This window comes from Marmota marmota, unplaced genomic scaffold (genome assembly GCF_001458135.2).
Source record: "Marmota marmota marmota unplaced genomic scaffold, marMar, whole genome shotgun sequence".
Lineage (NCBI taxonomy): Eukaryota > Metazoa > Chordata > Mammalia > Rodentia > Sciuridae > Marmota > Marmota marmota.
The window spans coordinates 29,498,733-29,524,334 of record NW_026000005.1 but is presented as its reverse complement, the minus strand read 5'-3'; positions in this window follow the sequence as shown (position 1 = coordinate 29,524,334).

The window sequence follows — 25,602 nt, the reverse complement described above, 5'->3', positions numbered from 1 at the left end:
AAATAAGTAAGTTCTGTCATTTTCTTTTGATTTTTTAAGAGAATCACATTCTTATAATAAATTCTCATTTCTGCTTATGCTGGCCTGAGTGAATTTCCATAACTTCCTTTCAAAATATTCTAATGTATGTGTGTGTGTGTGTGTGTGTGTTATACATTTCATTTCAAACTCAATCCCAACCTAAGATTGTGTCAATGAATAGATGGATAATTAAGATTCTATTAATACTGTGTTGACAAAATTAACATTTGCCCTAAAATGTATTTATCTAAACACAAAAATATTGAGAGATTAACAGTGGTCATCCTCATTTTTAGGAAAGGGAAATAAAGACACCAAATTGTCTTTAAAACTGAGAAACTTTTTTTTTCTGCTCTGGACTTTAACACATAAGTCATTGTCAGCTGTGAGTATCATTGTTAGTTCACATCCTTGGAGATAAAGCATTCACTTTTATTGGTGATAACCCTTGTGTAATATAGGACAAAGCTCATCAAAATAGTTGAAAATAAGGGAATCTGGTAGACACACATAGCAGAATGAGAATGACATTTATAGAAATGAATGTTCAAAGTTTTGGACAGAATAAATTCATAATTCCAGGAGAGCCAATGTTTTTCTCATACCTGACCTTTTGTTAAGATAGAGAACTTCCATCTATTATAATTGCTTAAGGGACTTACATTTAGCTGGAAATGTTGTTGAAATATTAAAATATTACAACTGACATACAAAGAAAAAGAAGGAAGCAAAATTTGAAAGGTACATCACTAGCTATGGTAGTTTTGACATTAATCTGTTAAAAAAAGAAAACACGAGAAAGGAATTCAATTCTGTCTCATGCAGGAAATGGAGAACTCTCCATCTAAAGTGCATTCTAATCCAAATCGTTTTCAACAGGTAAAAACAAGCTCCAAAACTGTATGAGCAATGCCCATTTAAATCAAACAGGTTGGTAGAAGTAACTGAACTTATCTTACAAATTTGCTTTTCTTATGATGAAAGTATGTTTGAAAATGAAGGAAAACAGCTTTCAGATCACTATCCGTAAAACAATTTTAAGAACTCACACCCAAATCTTGTCCATTTATTCCAACATCTTTTCTCTTCCACAGTCAAAGTTATTGAAATTCATTTTGCTAACCCAGAGGAGAACAATATTAATATTAATTTTCATTCTGAACACTGTATGAAAAGATTTTTCCCCATTATTAAAAAAGAAAAAACTGTTTAGCATATCTAAATGAATATACAGTTTATAACGGAGTACAATAGTAATCATGAAAAGCTACAAAATGGTATTATTCTCTTAAGACTTCCATCAAACCAGCCATAGAAAGTAAAATATGAAATCTAAGCAAAAGTGTTCAGACAGTCATGCATAGATGCATATTGTAAATACTACTATTCAGCTTATTAAAGATCCCTGTATTGTCTCTCTGTAATTTGTGGTTGTTTCATCAGCAGAGAGCATTGTCTTTAAGCTATAGTGCAACACCACTTTTAAGAGTTAAAGGAAATGGATAGCGTGAAAAAGCTATGAAAGCAAGCAGACTAATTTGTGGTAATATTGAACTGAATAAAGGCTGATTTCATCAAAGGCAGATGGAAAGATATTTCTGGTTTTTCAAATGTTAATGAATAAATAGCATTTAATTTCATAAATTTTCAAAGTTATTCTGAAGATAATTATTTCATAAAATTTTCTCATTTCCATGGGAGGCAAGCAGCTGCACTGAAGACAAGGGAAGATGTGTGCAATTCAGGGCAGGAGGTCACAGCTTATTATCATAATTCAGAGGAGACTTCTACATACTAGGGAAGTTATCTGGGAAGAAGGCTTGATATGAGAGCCTTCCTTTGCAGTAAACATTCAGGAATACTGAAAAGGATAAGCATTTATCCCCAGTGAAACTTGGCCTGTTTTTGCCAAAAGAATCTGTCACCCTGAAACAATGGCTCTAATTTTTGCTGCTTGAGAATTAACCAATTCGAAAGTTCTGACCTTGGATATTCTCCCCACATGGGATGCCAGCTCCTACATCCAGGAACGATTTGAGAAAAAGAGTATCGAAGAGTATTACAAACAATTGATAGCTCATTTTTATAAGATACAGTTGCAAAAAGCAGTTGCATTTTGTTGTTGTTGTTGTTGTTCAGGATACTGCATTTAACCTTAGCTGATGAATAAGGGAAATTCTATTTCCTCCATCTTCCTCTATTTACTCCCTAATTCTCCCATTGGTCCATCATTATTTTTATTCTACTACATTTATTTGTAACCCTTTAATTTTACATTCTAGACATGTTAGATGAGTAGTTACTAATAAAATCATAAAATAGCAGAGTTGGATTGATATGTACAAAGCAATCATTTTTTTAATCTAAGACCCACACAATCCAAACAACTTGTTCAATATCTCTTGGCTAATTTGTTATTGAAACCAGATAATAACACACATCTCCTTTATTTAGACTGTATCTGTGCTTCTTAGTGGGGGATCTAAGACTACATGAACTAGAATAAGCTTAGAATATAGTTAAAATATGCTAGCTTTGGTCCCTTTCTAGATCTAGTGAAACAGAATCTCTGGGATACAGCCTAGAAACTTGTACTGTTAAAAAGATCCCAGGTGATTCTTAGGAATATTGAGATTTTGGAACAACTGCAGTGATCCATATTGATCCTCTTAGAGTTCCTGGGATAGTATTGATTTTTTTTTTTTTTTTATGCCATAGAATGCTTTGTTCTTGTTTTGGTCAGTTTGGTGCACTAATGAGCATGAACAGCACACAAAAATTAGAAGGTAATCGAATTGCCTTCCTTAAAGTACGGAGGTTTCATAAATAGGATAGTACAAGTGTACAGAGAGCTGATATTGATGATATTTTGATGATAATGATTATTTTTATATTGTCTGAACTGTGAGCCAAGGACAGATAGATCAAGAATATACACATCATCCGTCTTCCACTTGTGCACAGCATCTTGTCCATATCTCCCTTGTTATGTTTATTGTATGATCTTTAATAGATTCATTAATAAAGGTAAATTTTAGGTGTGTTATGATTTAGATATGAGGTGTCCCTCAAAATCTCCTAGGTTAATAGTCACGGGTGAAATGATTAGATTATGAGAGCTATTACCCAATCAGTAGATTAATCCATTTTGATAGATTAATAATTTGAAAAAATTTCTGAGTGGTAACTGTGGGCAGATGGGGCATGGCTAGAAGTGGTAGGTTGCTGGGGCATGCCCTTAGGGATTGTATCTTCCTTCCCTAGCTCCTCTCTCTCAGTCTCTGTTTCTCTCTCTCTCTCTCTCTCTCTCTCTCTCTCTCTATCTCTATCTCTGTCTCTCTTTCTTGGTCTCCATTAGCTAAGCAGCCTTCCTCTTCCATGCCCTCGTGCAATGATGCTCTGCCTTCCCTTATGCCCAGAGTGGTGGAGCCAGCTACATTGAACTGAACCTCTGAAACCGTATGCCAAAATAAACTTTTCCTTCTTTAAGTTATTTTTTTTGGGTATTTTGGTTATAGCAATGAACTGGAACACAGGGTAAGTCATATCACCTATCTGATCCTATTTACTCATCTGTAAAAGAGGACTCTCTATGAGACACCTTGCAAGTGTTAGGTGCTCATTGCCTTTAGTCTTGTCCTTGAAATACCACAATCCCTTATGATCCCTGAGTGTAGTTTTAATTCTTGTGCACTTCCACTCTCCCCACAAATTATGTACAGTAGAAGCACACAACAAATTTTTAAAAAGTATATTTTTATTTTTCCTATATTTTATGTATGTAAAAAATTATACACAGTTGTATCAATCTATTTCCTTTGTTTTGCCTTGTTGTGCCTTTTTAATTTATTTTAATCACTTATTTTACTAGCACATTATATCATAGAAAATGGTGGAATTCATTGTTATATGTTCATATATGCACTTAATATAACAATATAATTTGGCCAATATTGTTCCCTAGTAATTCCCTTTTCCCTCCCTTCTGCCTTTCCCCTGATCCATTTCCTCTACAAGTTTTCTTTCAATTTTTAATGAAGTTCATTTCATTTTCCTTAAAGGACCTATATGTCAAGCATTGTCTTCTCAGTCATAATTCCAGCTACCTATGTTGGTCAGCTTCAGTCTTATAGTTATAACACTTCTGAGGATTTCCTCAGAGTTATAAGGTGGTTTCAGCTCCACAATTCCTAGCCTCTCAACTAAAAATAGTTATTAAAAATGCTGGGTTTAGGACTGGGGTATAGCTCATTGGGAGAGCTCTTGCTCTACATGTGCAAGATCATGGGTTTGATCCTGGGAGGTTGGGGGAAAATAAAACAAACCAACAACAAACATAGCAAAAAACCAGGATTGGAGTCAGACTGACAAAGTTAGATTATCAATTACTCTAGAGTTAGCTGGGCTATCTTTAAATTAAAAAAAAAGATGAGTATACTCTTAATGTGTCTCAAGTTCCTTATCTTAAAACAAAAAATAGAATTAAGATTCAATTTGGTGGTGTTGAGGGATTAAATATTTTAACTCATGTAAAGTTCTTAAAAGCAGTCAACTCAAAGCAAACACCAATAATAATAATAATAATAATAATAATACATAAAATGGCTCAATTCATGCTAGCTAAGATTATGAAGATAATGTTTTTGTGTGCTATTTTGGGATCTGCAAAAAGCTGCACTAATTTTAAGAACTATTATTATTGCTCAACCCAGAATAGATCTCTTTTATAGATAAATTAGACATTCCTATTGATTTATTATGAGTCAAACTTTAAAGAAATCTAAACCTCTTTCAACAAATAGTATGTAGACTTCATGCATTTTCTATGATAGCAACAAATAATTTCAAGAAAGAGAAGATTCACAAAGGGACTCTCATGGGTACTGTAAGTCATATTTTCATTTATTTATTAATTCAGTGATGATATTGTCAATGTAGGGACTGCTAGTAGAATCTCTGGATGAAAGTAAGAACCACTCATGATTCTGAATGATTTATATGTTCATTAGGGAACATGATGTGAAAAATAACAGTTACTCTTTTTTTTCAATGTATATCACTATTTCCAAATATGTTTATTATTAGAAGATTATATTTAGTTCTTACAATAAAACTAGAATGAAAACATCAGAATTAACTAACTGTACCAAGAATTTGAAATTTATTTCAAAAACAAAACACTATATAAAATACTATATATTTTTGATACCACGCACACACACACACACACACACACAGGTACTATCATGTTCTTGCTTTTACTTATTGTGAAAAACATTTTGTAATAATATGAACAGAGCTACCTATATCATGGTTTTGGATAAGTGGCCCCCAAAGGCCCAAGTGTTAAAGGCTTGGGACCCAGGGTGGCACTATTAGGAGGTGGTAGAGCCTTTAGGAAGCAGAGAATTGTGCAAGGTCCTTAGGTCTTTGAGAGTGTACCCCCAAAGGAGACTGGAAGACTCTGGCCACTTCCTCTTTCTGACTATGAAGTAAAAAGTTTGCTCCACTGTGTATGCTCCATTACCATATTATTAATTATTGCAGGTATTTTGGTACACCTGACCTAAAAGGTTGAGATGTGATCTCCAATATTCTGAAAGATCCAGGAATATTTTTTAATTGAGTTTTATATCAGACTATTTAAAATTGTCTGTTAAAAAAAATCTAATTGAAAGGTTTATATATTCTAGGAAAGTACTCTTGAAAACAGTGCATCTGTTTAGAGATGATAAAATCAAATTTATACAAAAAGAAAGTCACTCAGGCCTGACTGGTCACTTCACTTTATTCTGAATTACCTGTACATAATGTAGTGAGTATTTTTTGCTATATAACTTCCTTCAGCATTTGAAAACTTTGCTGTCTTGGCAAATACGTGATTTCTTCCCCACCCCACCCCCTGCCACATATTCTACTTACATGGTGCTTTTCAAAAGGAACTTGTCATTTAACTGCTACCCTCTGAGGAAGCTCATGGTAATAGGTGAGAAGTCAAGAATAATTAATGGACCAAATAGTTTCCCAGAAGTCAAGGTAAATCTTTTTGTAAATAACTCCCACCAGACTTACTAGAAATATTACATTTGCAGCATTGTGTGGTAGCATTCAACTTTCACTTTTTCAGTGACAAAAAATTTGAAGTAATTATCTTGGCTTGATTCCTTAGTAAAATATAGAGGCTTTCTGTGAAGAAACACTGCTGGAATTGCTTCCTTTTTTCCCCCTCCAGGAATGATATTAGAGCTCAAGGAACAAACTTCCACTTAAGACAGAATTAAATAAAAGGCACTCATGGCAGTCAACACAAAGCAAACACCAATAATTTTAGGGCTCAATTTCCTTAAAAGATGAAATAATTTTAGGTTAATGTGCAAAAGTTTGCCTGTAATGATTTCACTTGCAATTTCTCTATGGGGAAGCATTCAGCAGCTTCAATTGGTTTCTCAATAGAGAAATGCACTAGCAAAACAGACAAGTGGCATATTATGGCAAAGCAGAGCAAGTGTGCTTTAATGATAGGGAAAGGTAATAATGCATATTCTAGACTCTTTTTATATTATAATCTTTTGAGTTTAAGTTACTTCTTAGAAGATGGAGTGTATATAAGTATCAGCAAGTACAACAAAATGACATACCATTCAGTATACTATGTCATATAACTTACACATCTTAATTTTATTTCTTTAGATAAAATTCAGCATTGCTATCTTAAAAATAGTCCCAACTTCCTAAAAATATATAACTTCTATTTGTAAAAAAAATATTTTATATTTTTTTCTCTGGATTTCCCCATATTATTTAAAATATTCATGGTGGTTTTAAAATTTTAAGATTGCTTTAAGCATTGCAAAAAGATTGGTCAACATTTCAAAAAGGCTTCTTAACCTTTTGACTTTCTAAAATACAAACCCCTTTTATTGGACTCCAAATGGAATGTTGTGCCTTCATCTATATGAAAGCATACCATCAGCATACGACTGCAGATCACATGGCTTTTGGTTTTTCTCTATGTGTTTTTTGAATGTATGATTAAAAAGAATGACTTAAGTACAACACTCATTCTCCCTCTTTGCTGCTTCATCGATTCCTCTATGCCCCTGCAAGGAAACTGTTTTAAATTTCTGGACTATAAAATAACTTAGATTATCCCAAAGGAAGCTGGCATCTTACCTTCATCCTACGGGCCTGTACCTACTCAGATGACACATCCAGTTACCCCCTTCACACTTTCTATCTTTGAACAGTAGGGGTAACTCTAACTTAGAAATAAATTAATAAGAAAAATAAAAGAGGACATGAAGAAAATGATCCTGTTGGGAAGGAGAAAAAAAAATCAGCATAGAGCAAAGACACTGCTAGCTTTTTAAAAAAAAGAAGGGATAGAACCCTAGGTTAATAGAGTATATCAGCTTGATGAGAACAGAAAGCCCAGTGTTTCTAGTATTATAAAGTTGGGTGTTTAAAATGAATGTTTGTAGTGCATTCAAAATATCTGAACATCCAATAAGTAGCTGGAGGGTACAAAGTAAGTTTAATTCCAGAGCCTAATGCTTAAATGAATGCTGGATGAAGGATGAATAAATATATTGTTCTAGTCTAGGTGGTATAACAGAAAAAAGTATCATTTGTTAATAGAAATTCAGGTAAGCACTACTGTTACCACAAATTACAATGATAATTGTGTTAGTTTTCTGCCCGTAGGTACCTGAGAAAAACAACTTTGGAGGAAACTTTATTTTGGCTCATGGTTTTAGAGGTTCCAGTCCATGGACAGTTAGCTCAAAGGCAGAAACATCATGGTGGAAGGGTAGCTATTCACCTCATGGTAGCCACTATGCAAGGGTTGGGGGAAGGGATCAGGAACATGATATATCCTTCTATGGTACACCCCCAGTGACCTACTTAGTCCAGCTGGGTAAGCCCCATCTCCTACAGTTTCTATCACGTCTCAATAATGCTTTAAAGTTATTAATACATCAATGGATTAACCCATTGATGATGAAATAACTGTCATGAACCAATCGCCTCCCACAAGACCTTCCTGTGAACATTGCTGCACTGGGGACCAAGTCATTAATACATGAATCTCTGTGGGGAACTCCAGATCCTATCCATAACAAAAATAATGATTCAGTGAGTGTTTCTTGAAGGTCAACCATTTTGCTAGACTCATTATATAGAAAAATCTCATGTAATCCTTATAAAAATCTTACCAAGTACCATCATACTCACTTGGCACATGAGGAAATTGAGAGTAATAATATAAATAACTTACCCAAATCTTATTGGGGTAGTGACAAAGCCCCAGACTCATTACACAGACTTTTAAGACCATTATGGTTGGTCATATGTTGATCAGCTTCCACCATGTTTTAATAAGAGAAGCAGATGTTATTATCTGTACTTCATAAGTAGCAACAGATAGTTACTACAGTTCTGGGTAATCTCTTGCTTCTATTTGTCTGGCTCTAGTGTTGGATCTAAGGATGGGAGTCACAACGCAGTTTTGGCTCACTTTGGTTACTGAAACAAGTGTGGTATGCTTCCATTTAATATTGCACATTTACATTGTGCTAAATACCAGACTTGTGTATGGTGCAGAGCAAGCAAAACAGACAGGAGCCCCACTTTCATGGAGCTTAGAGCTGAGGTAGGAGAAAAAAGTAGTAAGTGAATAAAGAATATCATTAAAAACTATTGTTAAGAGACATGAAGGAAAAATAGTTAAATATAGCATTGGTCTTGGAGACTGGTCTAGTCTAGAGGATTTGGGAAAGCTTGCCTAACAATGAGAAATGAGCATAAACTCGAAGGGAGAAATGAAATAAACTAGGTGAAGAATGAATTGGGATGGATGCAACAACAGATACAAACATACTGGGACAGGAAGAAGATGCTGAAAGAATTAAAAAAAGATAAATAGTGTGGTTGAAACTCAGGGCTCAAAACAAAAGTTACAAGAAATGAGACTGGCATAGAAAAATTAGAAACTCAGTCATGAAATCACACAGAGCTCTACAAGGAATGGAGACATGACTATACTATTTTTGCTTGAGATGGCACAGGGTTACGGTTCTGATATAACCCTTTCACTCATTAAGTGTACTCTTTTTTTAAAATTTTGATCTCCTTGTTATTCTTTAGGGAGACTTTTTGAATGATAAACTATATGACCACCTACTTATAGACAATTTATAGTTGTAGTCATTGTTATAAGAATAAAACCACAAGCCACTTAAGGGTTACCAAAGGAGTAACACAATCAGATTTAAGTTTTATAAAAAAGTGTTTTAACTGTAGTAAGGAGAAGAGATTGAGAAGCAAAAATTATAGCCGATGACTTAGGCCCAGTTTCTGACAAGACTTGAGACAATTAAATAGGGCTGCCCATCTCTCTGGAGTCTGACAAGGGAACCCAGATGCATGTGATCACCCAGGGAAGCGATTCAGGGTGCTCCACTAGTCTAGTATTGCCCAGATGGTTGCAGTCACTCCTTGGTCCATGGTTGACTTGATTAGCTTCTATAGTAATGACAACCCATATGTGATATATAAGGAACAGTTCTGAGAACTTTATGTATAATCTCTTACCTAACTCTTGTTATATCCTTGTCAGAAAAGTATTATTATTGTTTCTCTAAATGAGAAAACTCACTGCTAAGGTTAATCAGATAATAAATGACCCAAGGAGAATGCAAACCTGTGAAATCTGATTTCAGAGATTGGGCACATAACTACTATCCTACAACTATGTGACTGCCTAGTTTTTGCATCCTGTTCCCCATATTTCCTAGTCATTGACAGAGGTTTATTACGAGTAAAAAAAAAAATCAAAAATCATGACTCATAACTTGTTTATAACTCAGTGTGAAGACAGGATATTCCAATGAGATGAGATTTTTCCACCTGATTCATAATATCTTCATGAATCACAGTAAAACATGATTTACCTTTGAACTACTCTTAACCATCTACTGGATATCAGCAACCTGTTTATTTAACTAATTCTATACATATGGGCTTTTTCTTAAATCTACTATTCATGGTCTCAGAATCTTATATGACCCCCAGGGAATCTGGTCTGAATTGCTCTTTTGGAAATTGAAAACTCATTTCTTTCTTTAAAAATATTAACATAACATCAGTTGGGGGCCACAAATATAGTCAGTTTTCTCCCTATATGCCCCCTCTTTTCTCCCTAGCAGGTCAACAACCCCTTATGCCCAAATCTCCAACCTTAAGTTTTAGGAGAGTCCTTGCTATTCATTCCTGGATGTTTTTCTTTCTGGTTTTCCCTTTCTTTTATTATTTATTTTCTTCCAATATTAGTAAACACTCATTGATTTTACAATGAGTAGGGGTTTATTTAGAATTAGTATTGCTTCTATGGGTTTTCAGAAAACAACCAATTAGTTGTTTTTCTGGAATGTAAGGTAGGTTCAACACAGACCAGTGTCAATGTACCAACCTTAATATACTTTCATGAATTTAGTGAGACAGAACACACATAACAAGTTAAAAACAAAACAAAAAACCTTTACTATTTACAGAAAGTTATCAAGGGACAACAGAAATCCAGGATTCATGGAAAGCTGGTCCCCCAAGGTGCAGGAAAGCTACCCAGAAAGCACAGAGTCTCATTTCTGCATGTTCCACATGGCACCAAAGGTGAGGTCACAGGGTTTTATACCTCTGGGCAACTTGATGTGCTGAGCTAAAGCATTATAGGACATATTGTTCTCAGAGGGATCAGAACAGAGGCCAGGCTGTTCCCTGTAATTCCTGTTCATCTCAGGATGTTATATTCCCAGCACATTCTGTAGTTATTCTGAGAAGTACAAGCAAGGAAAGGAGCAAAGAGGTAAATTGGCCAGGACTGTTTGGAAACTAACTTGCAACACATGTTTACCACTTTATCTGCATTTTCCTAAATGTTAAATAGGGTCATCTTGTCATAATAATCTACAAGTAACTGTGTCTTACATATGCTACTTTCTTTCTCCAATACCCCTTCTCTCAATTCCTCAAATAAAATTCAGTGTTATGTAATTTTAGTATTTTTTAATCTATTGCAGTGGAGATCGGTGGAAATAACTAATGATACCAGCATTAATACCTTTTCTGTTACTCATGGGAGGATGCTGATGACACAAAAAGATAAAATGAGACATTACAGAACGATTTTCCAAATTGTGATTGATCAAATAGTACATGGGCAGAATTAGGACTCTGACCTCCCCTGCTCATGTCCCCTGCTGTTTGTGATGGGATATTGATTGTCATGAGATGGAGAAGAGATGTGAAGTGAAAGGGGACTATGACTTACGTTTTGTAAGCTATCTTTTGAGTTCAGGTTTTGGAGTAAAATTGACTCAGTTCAAGTCAAAGTTACACCACTCGTAAGGTATACGAACTGTGACAACTTAGTTATGTTGTCAAATCTAAGGTTCTTTATTATAAAATGGCAGTGATAATTTCTACCTTATGGGAACTGTTATAAAATTTAAATAAAGTAGTTGAAGTCAGAGGGAAAAAAATGTTTAGCTGTTTTAATTAGTATTAGCTGTTCTAATTAGTACAACTGGGCAGTATTTTTTCAATCCCATAAATTTTGCTCTAAATTTCCCCATCTGAGCTAGGTTTAAAATTTTCACAACCTGTTACAATAAGGCTTAGGGTCACATGAGATCAATAAGAACGCTTAAGATTCTGCAAAGCATATTGATCTATCTTCTCTGGGTTAGCCATACCCCAAAGGCTTTGGCCTTTAAGGGGTGGTAGGAAAGTTCTGCTATCGAAAGTTTTTAACTAGACAAATCTTTACATTCCTTTCCACTTACACTCTGGTTGATCTGTGAATTTTTAAAAAACCCTAGACACTGGAATCAATCAAAATTGACCAATATCCACTGTAGTTCCATTAATTTTTTCTGATGAACTCTTTCCAGCTTTTACTGACAGCTAGATTCTATTCTGGACTGTTCCCATTTTAAGTTATGTGTACATTCTGTGTTTGGTAGTGTGGAGATCTAAAACAGCCTGCTAAGCTGTAAGTCAAATACCATAGGTTCTTTTTTTTCAGTTGTCAATGGACCTTTATTTTATTTATTTATAAGCAGTGCTGAGAATCGAACCCAGTTTCTCTCACATGCTAGGAAAATGTTCTACCACTGAGCCACAACCCCAGCCCTACCATAGGTATTTTTCACCTATGGTTTTTATAAGATTTTCTTTGTGAAAGTTTAATATATCTTACCTTGAATCAAAAACTGTCTCATTTTTTAAAATCAGTGCATTATAGTTGTGCTGTATGGTGGAATTTGTTGTTATATCATCAGACATGCACACAATATGTTGTGGTTTAAATATCAGGCTTTCCCTCAAAGCTCATGTTTGAGACAATGCCAGAGGTGAGACGACTGGGTTGTGACAGTTTTAACCTAATTAGGGCATTAATCCCCTGATAGGGATGAACTAGGTGGTAACTATGGGCAGGCAGGGTGTAGCTGGAGGAAGTGGGTCATTAGAGGTGTGCCTTTGGGGTATATACTTTGGTCCTGGAGAGTAGATTTATCTTCCTCGGCTTCCTGGTGGTCATGTCCTGAGCTGCTTTCCTCTGCCCCACTCTTCTGCAATGATGTTCTACCTCACTTGGGCAGAGCAATGAGTCAGCCATCTATGGACTGAGACCTCTGAAACTGTGAGAACCAACATTGTTCTTGTCGGTTCTTTTGGTCACAAGACTGAAAAAGCTGTGTAAATCACAATGTAACAGTATGATTTGGTCAATATCCTTCCTTAGTACCTTCCTCTTCCTCCTCTCTTTTACCTCTTTTGTCCCCTATTCTACTGGTCTGATCTGCTTTTAATTTTCATGAGTTTCCCACCCCAATCTTTCTTTTCCTTTTTCCTCCATAGCTTCCACATATGAAAAAAATATGTGATTCTTGACATTCTGAGTTTCTCTTATTTTGCTTAATATTGTAATGCGCCATATTAAAAAATGAGGAAAAGGCTCTATGTCGATGTGTACTTTTGAAATAAAATGGAACATGGATTATGACAACTTACTGTCTGTGATTAATTTATGTTACTTTAATCCTCTGAGGCTTTTAATATATAAAATGACATTGTTGGATTATACCATTATATTATATCATATAATATATATATATATATANTATAATATTATATATATATATATATATGGTATATAATTATATCACCACACTACAAGATTTAAAGCAGATATTCTATTCTATTGTCTAAAACTAGAAGCCATAGAACTTTATAGAATGCCTAGTATGTGTGAGACAATGTGATAGATAATTTCACTAACATTATTTATTTAACATGTATACCAATATGGTGATGTGCATAATACCATCTATATCTTACAGATGAAAAGGTGACACTCAGAGCCTCTTGATTCACTCCCTAGTGTCACACACCTGGAAGATGGCACAAATCGGATCTGACTCCAGAATCGATATTCTAGCATAGAGTTCCCTGAGACCCAGGATTTAAGTCAAGTAGCCAAAGGTAAACAAGCCCATTTCACTACAGGTCTTTTATTCATGTTTGGAATGGACTAGTTTATGAAGGCATATCTCATAAAAAGAATATTAAGTGGAAAATTAGTACAAAGGAATCTTGGTAAAAGTACTTTGATAAAATATTGTGACTTAAGTTTTTCAAGTAAAAAGTCTCTTAGGACTGTGACAAATTTGAACACTCTGCATAATATTCAAGACTTAAGGAGTCTCTAATAAAATTAAGCTCCAAGAGAATGTTAATCAACAAGTATTCATTTTTTTCAACAAATATTTAGTGGGCTCTTGCTCTGAGGGAGACACTTGCTGTATAAAAATGATCAATTCATCTATAGTAATCATTCAGAGGATGGACCTATTTCTGTGAACTGAGAACAGGACAGCAGTTGAGGTGGTACTACAATATGAAGATAGTGGTTTACTCAGTTTTGCATGATGTGACCAAAAATGCTTGACAAGAACAACATAGAGGAGGAAAAAAAATTGGGGGGCTTAAGGTTTCAGAGGTTTTAGTCCCTGGTTGGTGGATTCCTTTGCTCTGAGTCTGAGGTGAGGCAGAAAATCATGGTGAGAGAGTGTGGTAATGAAAAGCTACTCAGCTTATGCCTGCCAGAAACCAGAGAGTAAGGAGCCAGGGACAAGATCCCCAAGGGCACCCATCCCAAGTGACTTATTTCATCTTGTACCACTTGACCTACAGTTACCACCCAGTAGTCCATTTAAATTATTAATACATTATAGGACATATTGGTTAATCTACTGATGAGGTTACAGTTCTCATAATCTAATTTCACCTCTGAACTTTTCTGTATTGCCTAATATATGAACTTTTCAGGGTACATTAAAGATACAAACCATAAGAGGCAGCTTTAAGAAATAGCAAGTCAACTACCATTGACAACAAAAAATATTCTAGATACCAAAATCAAACATAAATTTTCCTAAGATTATGAAGGACTTTGAATGTCCAAAAAAGGAATTTGGTGATTATTTGCAAGAAGATGAATGTGCAAATTACTCTTCATGTTATTTCTAAATTTAATTCAAAACAAGAAAAATTGAGGATGATTACTACAATGAAGCATCAATCCCCTAGTAATATATTTGAAAGAAGATAGATAATAATCCTTCTACTTTGTCAGTTTCTACTTTAAAGAATGAAATTTCCTGTCCTCTTTTTTCTTCCTATAGTCTGCGAGACTAGGCAGTTTGCTCTGTTGATTTAACCTAGGGGGTTCATTTGATCCGACACAAATTGGAAATCAAGTCAGCAGCATTCTACTTGCAATATTTTCTCTCAGTTACTCTCACCTATTGCTCTTTCACAGCAGTTCCATCTTCTTGGAGTCATCCCCCCCAGGATCTTCTCTATGGGAATCTTTTTTATGACCCTGGTGACTTGGGAGAGCAAGTGCTATTACCAATACAGAGAATTTTAACTCCAAATGGAGGGATTTGAGACTTGTTGGCCAGAATCTAATGTGGATTACGGGGCTTTGCATTTTCAAAGAATGCAGGAAATCAATAATAATGACAATAACAATACAAATCAAATCCTTTCAATACACCCTTTTCAACATTTTCACATTCCAAGGTCATATGTGAATCTTCCATGAATCTTCCAGATTCCATAGAATCTTCCAGATTTCTATGAAATCTTCCATGGCTTTGATTTTAAAATTCATATACACTTTTAGAATTATAAATGATAACCTCTCAACCAGAAAAAGGTAAAAGAGGCAGGTTAGAAATAACATTCATAAAAATTCTAATTTCAGGGGTGATTCATTACATTTTTGAGTTATTTGTGTTTCTTTCTATGTAAGTTTATTTGTTAATAGAAGATCATCTTACTTTCTCCTACAAGTAATCCTGTGTAATTTTTCACCTGAGAAAAACTGGGATCCTGCTAACAGGACATATTTGACAAGCAGTGTGCCTTCTGCATGTAAGGAGGACAATTTGCAATTACTTAAAAATTTTGGAGGCTATTCTGAGAAATACATTGTTTGAATCACATTTTATACTGTAAGAGAGCATGTTTATCCTACAAATTTCAGTACAGTTTATTTTCCATGCATTTGTTTAGTTATTCACCCATTAATTCATAGGTAGCATAATATAAGGGAAAGAATATGGTCCTTTTAATTAGATGAACTCATGCTCATTTTGCAATTAAACAAAATGATATTCTTTGCTTAATTACTATAGCAATGATGAGGTATGCTAAATATAGATATCAGCCAAATACTCCTACTTTTATTTGTTTTCCCTCCTTTTATAAGATTAGCAGACTGTAAAACTTTTAATTGTTTCATTTGAATTTAAGGAAATTTTGGTTTCCTGGTCATCTTCTATTTCAAGAATTACAACTTCTACAATACCACCTAAAATTTTTAATTAACAACTTTAATTTTTTTTACTGTGTTAAAGTTGCTTTTAAAGTAATAAAATATATATAGCATGGATTTTACAGTTGTAGCTTTTTAAGCATACAGTTCATTGACAACTATTATATTTACAATGTTGTGAAATCATCACTACACCCACCTATTTTCAAAACTTTTTCTTTACCCTAAGCAGAAAGTCTCACAACAAGTGATAACTCCCCATGCCCTTTTTCTCCAGTTCATGATCCCCTCAAATCTACTTCATGTCCATATGAATTTTCCCATATGTGATACTTGACACCAAAAGCACAAACAACAAATGAACAATAGATAAATTTGACTTCATCAAAATTAAAACTTCTTTGTATCACTGTCAAAGAATGAAAAGACAACAACGCGCAGAAGAAGGACTGTATTTGGAAGTCATGTCTTGTAAAGGTTTGTGCTACTCAGCTTTCTGTCATTGTGACAAACAACCCAAGACGAACAATTTTAAAAGAGGAAGATTTCATTTTGGCTCATAGTTTCAGAGGTTTCAGTCCATGATCAACTAGCACCAGTGCTTTGAGCCTGTGTAATGAAGAACATCACAGCCAGCTGGAAAGATGTGGTGAACAAAGCTGCTCACTTCACTGTGGCAAATAGAGGAAGAGTATAGGGTCTGGCTATTGCCTCCAAATTCATACCCTAGGGATGTGACTTCCTTAGTAGGCCCCACCTTCTAAAGGTCCCATCACCTCCCACTAGTGCAACGTGCTGGCAACAGAGCTGTAACACCTGGGCCTTTGGTGAACATTCTACATCCAAACTGAAAAAACAGCTTGATATTCAAAATATATAAAGAACTACAACTTAACAACAAAAAAATCTAATAAATCATTCAGAAAATGGGCAAAGGACTTGAAACATTTCTCCAAGGATGTACAAATGATAGGTAAATACAAGAAAATATACTCATCGGTTTTAGTCATTAGGGAAATGTAAATCAAAAACACTGTAAGATGCCACTTCATACCTATAAGAATAGCTACAATCAACAAAAATGGAAAATAAGAAGTTTTGATGCAAAAGTAGAGCAATTGAAACCTTAATATTCCACTGCTAGAAATGTGAAATAGTATAGAAACTGTGAAAAATTGTTGGACAGTTTTTTAAAAAGCCAAATATGAAATTACCATAAAACCCAGCAATTATAATTCTCCATATATATCCAAAATAATTGAAATACGTAGGCAAACCAGTACTTATATACCAGTGTTCACTAAGGAATTATTTACAATAGCCAAAGGTGGAAACAGTTCAAGTGTTCTTCAACAAATCAATGGATAATCAAACTAAGTTATATATGTATACTATGAAATATTATTCAGCCATACAAAGGAATAAAGTTATTACAGATTCTCTAATATGAATTAACCTTCCCAAGAATATGTTAAGTGAAAGAAGCCAGGCACAAAAATACAAAACAAAATAAAACAAACCAAACCAAACCAAATGATCTATGATCTTGTACCACTTTTTATCTTCAGCACCACTGAAATTATTCAGTCAGTTTGCAGCCATGTTTGTTTATGAGATTCTGGCATTGTTTGTTTCTATATTTTGAATCTGCCAGGACTGTGAATGGATCACCTTTAGATTATTTCCTTTGCATCACTACTATGTAAAATTATATTCAATATAGAGAACACTAGATTTTGCCTGATAATATATATTAAGAACTGCAATGTCAACACACACACACACACACACAAACATACACATGTATTCTGAAATACTTTATATACTACATTTTAATGAGGTTTTTGTAGAGATAATATTTGATTTTAAGGAAAAGACGGGAACAATTTTGATGCTGGACAAATTTATAAAAAGAGATTGCTTCAAGTGGAACTAGAAAACTTGGAACCCTGGTCAAAATTCTCTAAGAAAGAGATGGGACCTTAGTTAGTTTCTTTTGTGTATATATGAATGCATTGTTTATAGAGTTTTTGCATTTAACACAAAGAACAAAATGAAGTTAAAAATCACATCTCAAAATTAAATTTAGGTCAAGTCAGTGTATAATAAATGTCATGTCACATTGCATTTTACCAACAAGAAAATTTAAAAATTCAGTATTCTTTTAAACTTTTTTCCAACTAAAAATCTCTAGTCTCAGAACCACAGCTGATGCCAAAGATAAATAGAATTGATTGTAAAGCAGCCCAACAGGCAATGCAAAAACCATTTCTGCTGAACACGTTCTTTCTACTTTGGGAATCCAAAGCCTAATCTTGTTACATTCGAATGTGTAACCCCTGTCCTGTCACATTCTGATAAGCATCTTTTAGTGCTGGAAGAGCAATTTTCTCTTTAGCTTTAAAATCTCCTGCCTTTACTATAAATAGTAAGTGAATTATTGTCAACTTACTAAGTTTATTTTTGAATTAAAATTTATTTCCATCTGTATGAATATTTTTAGGTTTTGAAAAGATATTGAATTTGTTGCTGGGATTTCCACATGTAGTCTTCCTCTTTTTATTTGCTTCACTCAACTGTCTAACAATAATTCCCATTGTTTGCAAGTTGTCTTTCAACTTGCCTAGTGTTTTCTACTGGGAATTATTTGAAGATATTTTATTTGATGGATAAAGTAGAAAAGTTATAACAGGTAGACTCTGTAGATATAGTATGAATCAATTATTTATTAAGAAAATATTTCAATTATCTTTTGATTTATTTCACAAAGTTTTTTTTAAAAAAATGTTTATTTTCTATAATTATATTGCATTAAATTTTCAAGAAGTAATACAACTTTTTAATAGGAACCAAATAAAAACTTTAAGTTGCAAAGAACAAATCTTAGTCATGAGTAAATTTATCTATAGTGAACACCATTTTAAAATTCCCATTCCTCTGTTCTATATCATACTAACATAATTTCAAGAAAGTAGTACCCAATAAATTTGAGTTTAATGGATGTCATTTAAGATTTGTGATATGAATTTGATCATTATCCATTTTAGAAGGTACCTCCTGTGCCTGATGCTATTAGAATGGTATTCTTGCTCTCTGCCTCTGCACCTGCTCTTCCCCAGAAGACAGGGAAGAACTTACTTTTCTACAATGTTGACAGAAGAAACTGGCATGTTAGTTTCCCTTTAACTGTTCCTGCCTGGGACGTTTACATTAGGTTATGATCTGGTCTCACTGTAGTTAGAAGTTTGTCCCTCTGAGGGAGGGGCTACTCTATATCCTAACTATGTCCATGACTGGAGAGGGGAAGTATAAGTCTTCTAATTCATAATAAATGTCCACTTGCCTCAATTATCAGTAATATGGCTGAATTATTAAAGATGTTATTTTTGTTTCAATCTGTTTCTTGAATGTTTCTCTCATTTGTTTCTAAATACAGATAAAGAATAGATGTTACTGTTGGCCTTCTGAACTCTAATGGTTTACAGACTACTAGAGCCAGCAAGACTTCCTATGTGCTTGACAGAGTCTGAGAAACTATTCTCAGTTTTTCTTCTATGAAGAAAAATACACAGTTCTGTCTCTTCTTAGCAACTCTTGAAGGGACTGGCACAGCTAGAAAAATCTTTTGACACAATAAACTAGATGAAGAGATAGGTCAAGATTGTACTACACTAGTGGTTCTCCATTAGCATGTAACAGAGTCTCTTGGTAGCCTTGTTAAAGCCCTACTTCTGCAGTTTCTAATTAAGGTGGTCTGGAGTGGAATTGAGAATCTGCATTTCTAACAAATTCTCAGCAGATGCCAATACTTCTGGTCCTGGGACCACATTTTGAGTGCCACTTTACTGGGGGGTGATTCTCACCTTAGACTTACTTGTGGAGCTTCTTTAATAAAAATATCAATACTTGAGCTTTTTCCCAGATAAGTTGTTTTTATTGATACAGGTTTCAATTGTCAGTATTTGCTTTATAAAATGTCCCTCAGGCTTTTCTGAATCAGAATACTGAAGGATACCTGCACTTCTTCCAGTTACCCTACCTAGTTGCTTAGTAGCGAGTCCCAGTCATATTCCAGGTTGGAAACCCAGCAGAAAACAAATGGACACTTGGGACCTTACTAAAAAGACCTGTTAAGGTGCAACTGCCAGAGGCTTCCAAGGCTAAGAGCTGTCATCAATTAGTTTCTCCACTTGTAAGAGCAGCTGCCAGGTGACAATGACAGTAAGACTATCTTATTAAAGCTGGCAGCATCAGGTCTTTATTTCTACTCCTGAGAAAAAATAAGAACAGAGATCATTGCTCATTTTACATATGGAAAGAAGGGTAAAAATGTCATACAAAGACTATCAGACTTGATGCCCAAAGAGATTATGTAAGTTGCTAAGGTCACATAGCTTGTTAATGCCAGAGTCATATCAAACACTTGAATTTTACCCCTGAGATTTTTCTATCATATCAAAGCATCAGTTTAGTTTCACATTTTCATATGGGTGTGTACACCTAGTTATTGTTATATATGTACTTCTAACTTCCAGTTATGTGGGTGAGTGTGCCAGGAGATAGAAAGTAGATAATGGCACATTTTCTCTTTGTAAATAGTTTGTAACCTAAAGGAAAAAGACGTGTATACTTATCTATGATTCATAAGTCTCCTAAATAAGTTAAATAATGGAGATAGAAATGAGTAATACTGTGAAAAGAAATCTATCAAAACCCCTCCTAATGATTATTCCAAATAGTTTATGAATGTCATACATCATTTGATGCAGCAGCTTTCTCATTTAAAGTGTTAAGATGTATAATGGTGGGGGGAAAAAAAAAAACTAATCCCTTCTCTTACATCATGTGCAAGTTACCTGAACTTTTTATTTAAAATGATTTTGGAAATGACATTTTCACTGAAAATAAGCAAAGACAAGAAGAACAGAACAAGTACACAGCCACAGGTTGAGCTCTCAGTTTTTCAAAAATAGAAGGGCCACTAGAACTATTAGGAAAATGCATTCTTGTGAGTCTTGTGTTAGAGCAGCTATTATTTGAAAGAACAAATTTATAGCTCACATGTCAAAGACCACAAATCAACCCCAAACAGCTGAAAACAAAAAACTCCACATAGTATGGCAATTGCAGCTATTTACATAGAGACAGCACAAATATGGATCTGGCTAAGATTTTTGATGTCAATCATTAGGCTATTTTGGTTGTAATGTCCAATATTATAACTTGTTATGATGAAATTGAAAACATAGTACTGATATTCAAAAAGATAATTTCAGATTTGACAATAGTAAAAGAAAATCAGGAGTAAATCCCAGAGCAGTGATATGCCTTTTTGGTCTTGTTTGTTTATTTGGTGAAGTGGTGCCTGTGCTCCCAGAATGCTAATAATGCAGAAATCCTATTTTTTTAAAAATATATTTTCTGTATTGCCTTTAGGCAGGGATACATTGAAACCACTTAAAGAAAAATTCCTACATACTCTGGACTCAAAACAATTTTGAAACTAAAAGGTTCTCTTTTTTTGTTCTTTTGGCTTTAAATAAACAATTCATCCCAGAAATTTAAAACTATTTCCTCTCAAGAAAAAGTAAAATTGCTAATTTGTCTGTGTCTTTATTACTTTCCCTTAGCAAAAGTTTTAGTTCGCCCTTGGTTTGTCTCAAGCTTTTACCATCTTAGCACTCTTCAACTGTTTGGCCTGGGAGCTTCTTTGCTGTGGGTGAAAGCTGTCCTGTGCTTTGCAAGATGTTTAGCAGCATCTCTGGCCTCTGCCCACTAAATGTTAGCATCCATTCCTTCAGTTATAACCATCAAATATGCCTTCAGATATTACCAACTGTCCCCTGGGAAGCTAAGTCCCAAGGCTGAAAACCACTGATCTGTCTTTTCCCAACTCTTCTCCAATTCAAAACATCTGCAAAAATTGCTGCCTTGTTTTTCTAATTGAATCTAGGGTAAATATGGAATATTAAATGAGGAGTTATATTGATGGAGTAAAAGAGAGAAATATGCTAGTGGCTTGGGAAATATAAGACAGCGTGGCACTTTCCCATCAATTCCCCAACTCGTGCACTTAGTAGACCTATGATTACGAAGTTAACTAACCGTTAAAGAGGCACCAGGCTTAGGATTTTCTGGCGAAGAAGAACAGTGTGAGAAAGGAGGATGACAATCAAAGAGGATAAAAATCACTGTAAAACTCTGAAACAGGCAGGGTAAGATCAAAAGATTGGGTCTCAGAAGATTTTTTTCTTTCTAGTAGATTGAACTATTTTTTGATCTTATGGCAGTCTGACCCAGCAGCAGAAATGGGTGATCCAGGAAGGACTTCTGAGGACTCTGAGAGTCTTGAGTGTGTCAGGGGCCTTGGCCACTATAGAGCTTTCATGGGAGTTAGATATGACTGATGTGCGTAACAGATCTTAAAGAAGAGGAGTGAAGTGGTATGTGTTAGTCAGCTCTTCACGACTGTGACTGAAATACTTGATAAGAACAACCTAGAGGAGGAAAAACTTATGTGAGTTCAGAATATCAGAGGTTCAGTCCCTGGTCAGCTGACGCCATTGCCTGTGGTGAGGAAGAAGGTCATGAGAGAAGGGCAAGGTAGAGGAGAGCTGCTCCGCCCATGGTAGTGAGGAAGTAGAGAGAGCAGGAGGATCCAGGGATAAAATATGTAATCCCCACGGTGGGTCCCCAGCACTTCCTCTAGCCATGACCCACCTGCCTATATTTATCACCCAGTAATCCATTCAGATTTATTAACCACCAAATATCAATCAGTTGATTAGGTTTCAACTCTCAAAATCTAGTCACTTGAACTAGAGCCCCTGCATTAACATAATAGCTTTTGGGGGATGCCTCAGATCCAAACTATAACATGACAGGTTTGGGGTCAGAGGAAACTAAACATGCGATGTGTGCACACGGTTGGGAAGAATGGTTGGGCAAGCCTGCAGCATCCTCACTGTCAGGTATCTCACTGAGCACAGAGTCAATGGCAAGGACCCTCTTGGACTTGCTTTTCACGGTACACTGTTCTGGAGAGAGTTTCTTACACAAGTGCTCTGATTATAAATACTGAATATGAGGTACACGTAAGGTAAATAAGAAGTAAGTTGTGTTTGATTGAATTCTGCTGGGTACTCACTGCCAGCCTCAGAAACTTTTCTGCCTCTTTCTGCAACTGGATAATTCACTATTTTTTTCTTATCTACAGAGAAAGATGTTTTCTTTTTCTTTAATTATGCAATCATCTCCTTGTGGTTATTTTAATTAGTTTCACTGTCTCTCTACATGAGGAAAACTTATGATCATAAATAATTGTTATTGTTCCTCCAGTTATAGAGCTTAAAATTTAGTTTCAGAACAGGAAATGTGAGCCAGACAGACCTGGTGGCACATGCCTGTAATCCCTGGTACTTGAGAGACTGAGGCAGGAGGATCGCAAGTTCAAGTTTGCAGCTTGGAAAACATAGTAAGACCCTGTCTCAAAATAAAAAGAATAAAAAGGCTGGGGATGTGGCTCAACGGCCCGGTGTCTCTAGGTTCAATCATCAGTACAGAGAAAATTTAATTAATTAAAAAATAAATAAACAGGCAACATGAGAAACATCACCTAAATGAATAGAAAGACACGTACTTCAAAGATATTAAGAGATTAAGAGTACATGACTTCACATTTGGAAACAATTTTGCACAGATAAATTGTGGTTTAAATGTTATGTCTAAGACTTTCATCTAAAGAAACCCTTTCCAAAAAAAGACTTAAAACATTTATTAGACTTTTCAAGTGTTTTTCTGAATATTCAAATGAAATAATGAGGTAAAGGTATTCAAATGAAATAATGAGGTAAAGGAATCTCTCTTTTGACTGGACTTTTTTTTTTTTTTTCAACTGACTTATTCTCACCACATGTTTAGCTGATACATTTAATCCATATTGCATCAATGACTGAAATTCCCAAGGATGAAGGCTTATGTCTTTCTAGATAGCTTTGGATACCATTTTTATGGTCTAATGAATTTACCAAATTATACATTCTACATTGAAAAACTGGCTACTGGAAAACTTTTAGGCATGATTTATTTTACCATACAGAAATGGTCCTTACCTCAGGATATTCTCTGTTTATGACTCTGTTATTATTCTAATCACAAGTTGGTCATTTATTAAATATTTACACTTAATATATTTTCATTAGATTAGGAAAAGCAAATGCTACATTGTGGAACTTCTACTTTCCCTTATCTTTGGTTAATAATTCTATGTCTTTGCAAATAATTCAGTTACAATGGAGCCATGATTTAGCCATCATCCAATATGACTGGGGTCCTTACAAAAAAAATTGGATACACAACATAGACACGGGGAGAGCACCATGTGAACATGAAGTCAGAGATCAAGGTGATGCTTCAACAAACCAAGGAATGTTAATGATTGCCAGCAGCCACCAGAAGCCAGGACAAGAACATGGAACACATTCTCTCTCTCAGTCTTTGAAAGGAGTCAGCTCTGTTGTCATCTTGAACTTGTGCTTTTGATTTTTAGAACTGTGAGACAATAAATTACTGTTGCTTGGCCTAAAAAGATTGTGGAAATCTGTTATGGCAGAACTAGAAGACTAATGCAGCTATCCTACTGTGGTTGTATTTCAGTGAGTCCTAACTATAAGTAATAATATAAACAATGATTCAGACACTTGAACACATCTTTGTTAAATAACTGAGTAAAGGAAAACTACATAGGCAATGTTGTTAAGGTCTTTTCCAGGTATTCTTTCCCTCTTTGGGTCCAAATGGGATACCAGTACTTATTGGTTCTCCTGGGCATAATGTAGAAATAAAATGGAAAGTTATTTCTGATTGATTATAGAAAGTAAGATTAGGACCAATGGATCAGAATTAAACAGAAGCTAATTTTGACACAAGGAAAGGAAAATCTTTCAACCAACTGAGACAGCCAAAAATTGGATAGTTCCTATGAAGCCATGGGGTCACCATCATGACAGATATCTGTTGTCTAAGGAAGGATTAGTTCTCAGTAGATGACTGACCCTTCTAATCCTTTTTTTCTTTTTCTCTTGGGGTGTGGGAGATGGAACCCAGGGCCTTGAGCATGCTAGGCAAGTGCCCTACTGCTGAGCTACCACTCCAGCCCTGATCCCTCTAATCCTGATGAAGCAGCTTCCATGCTGTCTTGCTGCCCAGAGTAAACCAGGTCAGAGGTGAAAATTAGTTTCTGATAAGAACAAGGCTGACTAGAACAGATCGACTTTCAAGGAAGCTGTGATGGAACACCTGAGCCTGGGAGAAAGGCAGCAGGGAAGATTACTGTGATAAGCTCAGAAGAAGCTCAAAGAAAATGATTATAGCAACAAGCCCTGAAAAAGCATACAAGGAGGACATGATAATTACAGGATACTCAGAAAGGAAGAGTTTGCAAGAAAGGCATAATAGTGAGTAAATCTATTACTGGAGGTTAAAAAGGAACACAGTAAAGAATATCACAATTGTGCAGCTCTGACAAAAAAAAAAAAAAAATGGTGGCAGCAATTACTTTTCAGACCAAAGAAGGTGCCCTACTACTTAGCACTATAGATGCTTCTCTTTTCCCCAGAACAGGCAAACCAAGAGCTACTAATGCATGGGATATTAAATAACATGGTCATGACTTA